Raw genomic sequence first — 8,376 nt, forward strand, 5'->3', positions numbered from 1 at the left:
ACAAATAAAGACTGGATCTTATAATTAAAACAAAAAATGAGTTGGACTTCAAGAAATCAAGCTCCTCCCCTGGCCCCATGACAGGATATGGTGATGCGGGAATTATGGATATGAAATTCTTTAACATCTGCTCTGTAGACAGTAAAAGCAACTGATTCACTAGAATGACTGACATTTTTGGCATCTTGGTTGATCACTTTGCTTTCCTCACAAAGGAAACTAGTCAAAGGAAATATTGAAGAGAATATTATAGTTTGGGGATTGTGGAAAAGGGCCCAGAAATGTGAAATGAGGAAGTTTTCAGCATTTTTTTCTTACCTGTCAATTCATAGCAAAGACCAGCCTACCAAAGCTCCAATTGTCAGACCCCATTCTAAAGACTAGACAAGCAAATTTGTTTCCTTCACTTAAAATGAAGGAAAAATTTAATATATTTCCAAAATTGAGTACTTCTTCGAAGCGTCTGGAAGCCTGACCCCTGAATATTAAGGGTGCTAGTTGTTAGACTATCAGCCTCATGAGACATGAGAAGAACAAGTTGATGAGATCCAGAAATATACTAAATTGAAAGAGGTTAGAAGATGACAAAAACAAAACAAAACAAAACCAGGGAAATTGATAAGTCCATAGAGGTTAGCAGTGGACGCCACAGTGAAGAGTTTTTCAGAACCAGGGTAAAAGTCTAATATGAATGAAGTAGGCATTAATGTTAAATGAAGGCTTCAATGGATGGACAGAAAGAAAGACAATGAGTTAAGAAGAAAACTGTTGATGAGATCCAATCTCAAGGAAGAGAGTCCTAGAGGTGGGAGTGGAAAAAGAGTAGCTGTGAGAATCCTGATGATGATCACAATCAGAAGTTGTTGAGAACACTGCTAGTGAATGCTGTCACCTAATTAAAAGATAGAGATGCTGTACCAGAAATCTAGTAAAGCCTAGAATCATGGGTAAGCTCTTACTCCCCAAGAAAACTTTCAGAGTGAGCTCTCTGGCCTGGCCAAAGCTCTGGCTACTCAGTGGTATTTCCAACAGGCACTGCCAAACTTCTTTAGAAATGTGCAGAAAGATCTTTCCATCTCTAAACCAGAGGGACAGGATGTTTCAGGCTAATCCTCTACAGAGGCCTAGGATCTCACACCAAGAACATAGTGTTTTATATTAGAAATTCACTGAGACAAAGTGAGGTCAGATGGATGTCTGGTGTGCCAGGCACAGTTTGTGGGGGTACAGAGGTCTCTTATTTAAGCCCACTAATTAGAAAGTAAGACTGATAAAGGAGAAGAAACATTAGACAGGGAGTCCTGCTTCTAGCTTTGCTAATTGTAAAACTAGGCCAAAAATTCAAAGTAGGACAATTCTTTTTGTTTACCTTCCTTCCCCAACCCTCTTTTTCTCTTTTCTTCATTGCTCTCAGAATCTGTTTCCAGATACCTGTCCTCACTAAACATCCCAGATATTCCTCACCATCGGTCAGTTCACTACTATGTAAGAACTTACTTAACATTAAGTATTTTGCATCATTGCTTCATCAACCTTAATGACAATCTGGTAAGGTAGATACCATAATTATTTCCATTTATCAAATAAAGAAACTGAGGCTCAGCAAAATAATATAATTTGATTAAAGGTAACCTTGTCAGTGTTGATGCTTCACATCTGGTCTCCAGCCTTCCCGACTTATCCTTTGTTCTTATGGATCTCCTCACTCCTATAAGCCATGGTTTTCTCTTCAGACTACAAGGTTTCTGTTCACCCAGCTAATGACTCATGGCTTATTATACTCTGCATAATGGTAATGAATATAAAAGCATTTCATAAACCATAACAATACAAATGTGAAGTCTTATTTTAGTGTGTGTGTGTGTGTGTGTGTGTGTCTGTGTGTTGCATCCATTTCTGCTTCTGTTTGGTTTCTGTCTTATTACCTTGCCTTTCTCCTAGATGCATTCACCTGAAATTTAGACTCCCCAACAATCTCCTAGGCTAGTCTTCATACATCTGCAGTATGCCTGAGTGTTCCCAATCCTAGTTCCTTTCAAATTTTGAAATGACCTGGGGCCATTTCTGTGCTAGACCTAGCAGCAAGGTGTTGGCTTGCTGATAGAAATTCTTTATGAAGAATTATCTTTCCTAGCATTCTCTGGGTGTCTCATATGTCCCTATGTCCTTTGCACTGATTCACACTGCCCTTAAATAGGTCCCTATGTACCCCTTTAGAAAGCTTGAAATAGCCTTTCCTATCATATGCTTATATCACCACCAACAAAATTATATTGTGTCCAAAGAAAATGGACACATAATCATAGCTAATACTACTTGAGCATTTACTATATTCCCAGTACTGGGCTAAGCATCTCACATACATTATCTCATTTACTCTCATAATATCTCTGTGAGTTATATAGAATTGTTATCTCCATTCAATGGGTTCCAGAACCAAAACAAAGAATGTACCTAAAATCACACACAATTAAGGCCGCCTGGGTAGCTCAATCGGTTAAGTGGCTGGCTTCGGCTCAGGACATGATCTCGTGGCTTGTGAGTTTGAGCCCCATGTAGGGCTCTGTTGACAGCTCAGAGCCTGGAGCCTGCTTCAGATTCTGTGTCTCTTTATCTCTCTCTCAAAAATAAATAAGCATAAAAATTTTTAATAAAATAAAATCATACACAACTAAGATGCCAAGCAAAGGTTTAAATTGGATCTTATGTATGTTTCCAAAGCCATATGCTCTTAATTAGTTAACACAAGAGATACTTTTTTTTTTTTTTTTTTTGAGAAAGAGAGAGAGAACACAAGCAGGGGAGGGACAGGAGAGAAGGTGAGAGAGAATCTCTGTGCTGACAGTGAGAAGCCCCACGCAGGGCTTGATCTCACAAACCTTGAGATCATGACCTGACCTGAAATCAAGAGTCGGATGCTTAACCATCTGAGCCACCTGGGTGCCCTAAGATAATTTGTCTTTATTCTATGAAATGAATGAAGGCTTTCCAACTTCAAATTCACCAGAAGTCTCCTGACTTCCAGATCAAGCATATTCCCAGAGGGAAACTACACATAGGACACCTTGTGCCCACACTTTGTGGCAACTGGCAACTTGATTCAAGGTCCTGTGAAACCACTGTCTCCTGATCATCAATCCATGCATGTTAACACAGGGCTTCTGTCAGAGATTATAGAGCAAGAGGACTTGTTAATACAACTCAAATAAAAGAACCAAATGCAAGTGGATCTTCCACATGAAGGAGAAAACACACTGTAAGTTGTTCTGTTTTTGTTTTATTTTTTTCAGTCAATAGGACTCATCTGTTTTCCAGATACAGGAACCCAATATTTAGAAGTCAGTGTGTCCCATTCTATATTTCTATGTCCATTTCAATACTCCTTCTGCCCATCAGTTCACTCCTTAAGTGATGGAAAGTATTTTAATAAATCCATTCGTGTTAGAGAAACTATATACAGTATATGCATATAAGAGTGTTTGCTTCAATTCAACTGACACTTGAACAAGTGTTCTGAAGTCTGACCTCTTAGGTTAAAACCCCTGCTTCATCAACTTTCTAAGTCTCCCTAAGCTTCAGCTTCTTTACCTGTCAAGTATCATATGAAATAATGGATGTAAATTACTTAGCCCAACCTGACCTCCACAGAGGAGCAAGAACACTCAGATGCTAAACCAAAACAAAACAAAAAGAAGAATAAATAAATCAAGGCAATGGAAACGGGAAAGTGGTGATGGGTAGCAAAGCTGTACTTCTCTAATTTCTCTGTCACAGCCAAAGGGAAATTAAAGAAGAGAGAAAGGCTATAAAGCTCATCTTTTCCTAGCCCTTCTAAATGGCATTAGAGCTCAAAATGGAGCTTCTGTGAAGGGTTGGCATGTCTATCTCCTTGTCTCTGCAGGTCAGTGGGAAGCATAAGCCCTTTAGGCAAGGAGGGAAATGTTTCAGCCATGGTCAAGAGCCTGGTCTTATAAACCAAGTTTCTCCCTCTTTTGGAGAAGGGAGCTCAGGAAGGAAATGAATAAGTAAACAGAAAGGGATGGAGTGGTGTGAGTTAGTGGAGAGTGTGCAAAATCTGATGTGTTTTCAACAGAAAGCCAGTCTTTCGACTATACATACCAGACATCGTTGCCTTGAATGTGAGTTAGGACAATCATGTTGGATAAAACAAACAAGAGGAATAAATAAATCCAGAGCTGTGAAACATTCTATTCTGGAGTCCACAAACATCTCCCATCGCCGGTTCAGCAGTGGCAGAAATCTTAGCATTTCACCGTTTAAAAGCCCATGAAACCTCCAAGTAAGGAACAACTCGTTTCCTGGCTTTCTTTATTACAATTCCTTCTAATTTAAAATTTATAATGAATGCGAGCAATAACCAGTTTGTAAATACTGTTTTTAAGTTCACTAGAGCTTTGCAGAGATATTCCTTCTAGGTAACAAGTACGTGGCTCATTACTCTCTCATTAGCAAGATAGAAATAAAGATGCAAAAAAAAAAAAAAAAAGGGAAGAAAGAAAAGGGAAAAAACACCCACTCCAAAGATATTGTTGAAGTCTAATTGCCTGCATGGAATTCTTAATAATGTTTACTAATGCCTTTGCAGCCTTGCCAATTTTAATGCTCATTCCAGATTCCAGGTGTGACGTCTGTGATCCCTGCTGTGATCTTAGCGAGCGAGTTTAGACACCTAGAATAGCAGCTTTGGAGAGTTTTTAGCCCCATCTTATGTCCCCAGAACGTAATCACACTCAATAGGGCTTTGAAAAGGAAATCTGAAGCTCTGGTGTTTTTACTTAAAATTAAATCTCTAATTGGACAAGGCCTGCCCCTTACCTTGATAAGACATGACCCATCTCAGCCTTCCTCACTGAGGGCAAGCCTCCAAGAGCCGCCCTTGTACTAGACATTGCAAGTGGCTAAGAAGGATTTCCCCCCCTTATCTCCTAGAAACTTTGGGCATGGTAGGTTATTCTCTTTAGACACATAGATCCTTTGTAATCTCATTTGGCATTCTGGAACTCAAAAAAACAAATGGAAAATATTTTACTGAGATGAAGAGTTGTACCAAAGATTAGCCTCTTGAATCTCACTGCTGTTAAAGCAAAGAATAGCAACAGGGCTTTCAGTAAGAAATTATAGCAGGTTGGGGTGGGGCGGTGTTAGGGGAAGCAAGGCCTATTTGTTTTGTTTTGTTTTGTTTTATTCTAAACAGCAAATGAGTTATTTAGGAATAAAATTTAGGAAATCTCTCATTGACCCTTGTGAGAAGAATTTTGCATATGAAGAAACTTAGGCAGAGATTTTATAAATTCACTGCAGTTTGGATCATATCCATTGGAGGTTTATCCTCAGTATTCCACCCGGCCACCTTTCTGCCTCTTTCTCCTCTCCTCTAAGAAGCTGAAATGGTCTTCCTAAGCCCATAGGGTCAAGGCTGAGTGTGAGGCTTTCATTTTGGGAGTTAATATTGGGATGCAAACTTAAAATGAACTTACTCCATTTCCTTTATGCCAGTGAGCCTTTCTCTTACAGCTTTATAGTTAGAATGGAAGGAGGAAAGGGGGAGGCAAGCCCTAAGTCCATCAAAATTCCTTGCAATTCTACTGTTTAAAGAAAAACTTTTGGAACTGACACTTGCAGGAGTCTGCTGTTGATTACAGCGGGAAAGCAAGCAGAGAACTGTGAATAAGGTCTTGAAACCAGGTTCATAAAAAAAAGATTGAAAAAGTTATAAAAAGCTATAATTTCAAAACCATTGAGAGAAAAATCAGACACTGTGCCCATATCTAGAATTTATCCCTCAGGCAGGCCAAAGCCTCCAAAGGGCAAGCAAAAGTGCCTGTCAGCCCAGGACAGTGAAACAGACTTGGGCTAAGGTTCTGCCTTCAGCTAGCTGTGTGATCTTCGGCAAGGTGTTTAACCTCTCTGAGCTTCAGTTTTAGGATCTATAAAATGAACAGGTTTAACTTGAAACCAGGTGAATTCTGCTGCTCAGATTTGAACTCTCACTCTGCTACTACTTAGCTGTATAATCTTATGCAAATTATTTAACCAGAGTGTGCATTCATTTCCTAACTTATGAACTAGAAATAACTATACTACTTCCCTCACAAGGCTGTTGTGAGGACTAAAGGAAAAATAATATAGGTAGAGGACCCAGAATGGTGCCTGGCATGCAACAATCAATAGACACTGGGTACTGCTACTATTAAATACTGTAAAATGGCTGTAACTCATTGAAATCAACAGATGCAAGAAGGACAAAGCAGTAATCTAAGCTGATTTAGCTTTAGGGTGAAAAGCTTCTGATTTCCTGATGAGCTGGCCTTACCACTAATTGACTGTTCCAGAAACTCAGAAAGGCTGATCCCTGCTTCCATGAAGAGGCATTTTTACCTGCTCCTCTTTCAAAACACACCTGCAGATATCAAAAGTTTTTTTAAATTATTATTTAAAGGCTATAAGTTTTTATTTAAGAAATTTCACATGTGATTCCTTCCACTCCCGATCACCACAGTTCCTCCAAAGTCAGAATCATAACCTTCAAAGTAGCCCTTTTATTTTTTTAATGTTTATTTAGTTTTGAAGGAGAGAGAGACAGAGCATGATCAGGGGAGAGGCAAACAGAGAGAGACACAGAATCCCAAGCAGGCTCCAGGCTCCAAGCTGTCAGCACAGAGCCTGACACGACTCAAACTCATGAACGGTGAGATCATGACCAGGGCCAAAGATGGATACCCAACTGACTGAACCACCCAGGAGCCCCTAAAATAGCCCTTTTATAATGAACTTTCAGGGATCCTGGGTGACACAGTTGGTTAAGCATCCAACAGTAGATTTTGGCTCAGGTCATGACTTCCCAGTTAGTGAGCTTGAGCCTCACATCAGGCTCTGTACTGACAGCATGGAGCCTGCTTGGGATTCTCTGTCACCCTCTCTCTGTGCCTCTCTCTCACTCTGCCTCTCTCTCTCTCTCTCTTTCTCAAAAATAAATAAATAGGGGGAACTGTGTGGCTCAGTCAGTTGAGCATCTGACTTCGGCTCAGGTCATGACCTCACGGTTTGTGGGTTCGAGCCCCATGTTGGGCTCTGTGCTGACAGCTAGCTCAGAGCCTGGAGCCTGTCTTTGGATTCTGTATCTCCCTCTCTCTCTAACCCTTCTGTGCTCATGCTGTCTCTCTCTCTCTCTCAGAAATAAATAAAACATTTAAAAATTTTTAAATAAATAAATAAACCATTTAAAAAAAAAAAAAAGGAACTTGTGTTCAATCCAGTTGTCACTATCATTCCAGAGTTCTTTTGCTGGGCTTCTTTGATCTTCACTTGAATATGAACATAGTTCAAAAATTCCCCACCTGTAATCTTTGAGATCCAATTTCTTTACTTTAGGGCCATGTTTAGGGTCGAAGTAGATGAATCTCCCTGGTTTTTAATTTCAGACACCCTCTAAACATGAGTGAGTTCAAATCATATTCACCCCTAAACTATCACACCCAAGAACTATACAAATTGTTGGGATACACCAATACCCAAGATTTTAAAAATTTGACTCTTATATCTTCCCCAGAGTGTTAGCAGATAGATGTCTTGTAGTTCTTTCCACAGATCTAACACATAGTTCTGTGAATAAAGGAAACCACACATATCCTTTATGAGGCATTTCCAATGATGTATGTCTACAGAAAAAGCCCCCTCAGGACAGACCTCAACCAAAGTTTAAATTCCAGGTTCCCAAACCACACTTGGCAAACACCAATTCCTGTCCTGGTCTAGCTCTCTTCATAGGCTCTCTGCATGCTCCTTTCATAGAGAAATGTCTAATTCTCAGCTGGCTTTTTCAATTCATTAGCTATATGATCTTGACCAAGTCATTCCATTTCTTGACCAACTTATTTTTCTGGGAAACACACACACACACAATATAACATCAGCATCTTGCATGGTTCTAGAGATAGCCAATTAAGATAATAAAATGCTCACAACTACCATTTATTGAGCAACTAGGAGGTACTAGGCACTGTACTAGAGATTTTACATATGTTATTTCAGTTAAATAATCCTCACAACAATCTTAAAAGGCAAGAATTAAGTAGCACTGTCACTTACCAGTTGCTCAGGTCACAATTCTTGGAGTCATTTTTGAATCTTCTCTATTATATTCTATACAAATCCATAAGCAAATCTTGGCTCTACCTTCAAAACAGATCCAGACTAGTTCTCACCAATTCTATCTCCATCATCCTTCCAGGACCACTGCAATAGCCTGGCCTGCTGACAAATGTGCTTGGCTCCCAGTTGTATCTGCTCACTACCAGGAGCCACAACAATTGTTTTAAAAATGTGGGGTGCCTGGGTGGCTCAGTGGGTTAAGTG

At 39.7% G+C, this 8,376-nt stretch overlaps 1 non-coding gene across 1 annotated transcript; it reads right to left on the minus strand.

The window, feature by feature from the left end:
• Positions 1-7,583: 7,583 nt before the first annotated feature.
• LOC120243345 lies at positions 7,584-7,713 on the minus strand. Its single transcript, XR_005531275.1, has one exon. It is a non-coding gene; the product is annotated as a small nucleolar RNA SNORA18 (small nucleolar RNA).
• Positions 7,714-8,376: the final 663 nt, after the last annotated feature.

Source organism: Hyaena hyaena, unplaced genomic scaffold (assembly GCF_003009895.1).
Source record: "Hyaena hyaena isolate Hyena2069 unplaced genomic scaffold, ASM300989v1 scaffold_336, whole genome shotgun sequence".
NCBI classification, from domain to species: domain Eukaryota; kingdom Metazoa; phylum Chordata; class Mammalia; order Carnivora; family Hyaenidae; genus Hyaena; species Hyaena hyaena.